Source organism: Gossypium hirsutum, chromosome D03 (genome assembly GCF_007990345.1).
Source record: "Gossypium hirsutum isolate 1008001.06 chromosome D03, Gossypium_hirsutum_v2.1, whole genome shotgun sequence".
Classification (NCBI taxonomy): Eukaryota; Viridiplantae; Streptophyta; class Magnoliopsida; order Malvales; family Malvaceae; genus Gossypium; species Gossypium hirsutum.
In genome coordinates this window covers 14,298,945-14,299,935 of record NC_053439.1, presented here as the reverse complement: position 1 = coordinate 14,299,935, position 991 = coordinate 14,298,945, and the positions used below count along the sequence as shown (strand labels likewise).

General features: G+C 36.3%; 1 non-coding gene across 1 annotated transcript; it reads right to left on the bottom strand.

Moving 5' to 3' along the window:
* Positions 1 to 520: 520 nt before the first annotated feature.
* On the bottom strand, positions 521 to 627 carry LOC121215788 (small nucleolar RNA R71). Its single transcript, XR_005911762.1, has one exon. It is a non-coding gene; the product is annotated as a small nucleolar RNA R71 (small nucleolar RNA).
* Between the last annotated feature and the right edge of the window lie 364 nt (positions 628 to 991).

Sequence of the window (991 nt, the reverse complement as noted above, 5' to 3'; positions counted from 1 at the left end):
GAAATTTGCGAAGAAGGCAAAAAGAACTAAGAAAAATGGCTAGAAATAGGAATGATCCTGGTCCCAATGACAACCCAAATGGTCCCGATCTTGACACAAATCCAATTGGTCGATATGCTAATCCTCCTATAGTTCGTGTGATAGATGACCGAGATAGACCAATTCAAGAGTATGTTGTTCCAATTTTGATGATCTGAATCCAGGGATAGTCAGACCGCACATACAAGCTCAATAATTTGAGCTGAAATTGGTAATGTTTCTAATATTACAAAAAATAAGACAGTTTAATGGATTACCAACTAAAGATCCAAGACTACATTTGAGGCTTTTTCTATAGGTTTGTGACTTATTTAGACAACAAGGTGTTCCTGAAGACGCTCTACGACTTAAACTGTTTACATATTCTTTAAAATATAATGTAAGAGCGTGGTTGAATATTTTACCGTCAGATACAATGGCATCATGGAATGATCTTTGCTAGAGACTTTTGCTACAGTATAATCCCCCAAATATGAATGCCAAGCTTAGAAATGACATCACATCTTTTCAGTAATCAGAGGATGAAACAATATATGAAGCTTGGGAACCATTTAAAGAGTTAATTCGAAAATGTTTGATGCATGGATTTCAACACTAGACTCAGGTGAAGATGTTTTACAATGGGTTGAATGCACATACGAGGATGGTAGTTGAGCTTCTGCCAACAGTACTTTGTTGGATAAATCTTACAATGAAGCATATGAGATCTTGGAACAGATTGCCAATAATGATTATCAGTATCCTACCACGCGAGTTGGGACTGGTAGAAGAGTTGTTGCCACCATGGAGCTTGATATAATCACTTCATTAACTGCTCAGGTATCATCTTTAACTAACATGATTAAGAAAATAAAGAGACCAATTGTAGTTTAGGAGATAAAAGCAGTTGAGCTAACATGTGCTTATTGTGGTGAAGACCATGTGTTTGATGAATGCCTATCAAATCCATCAT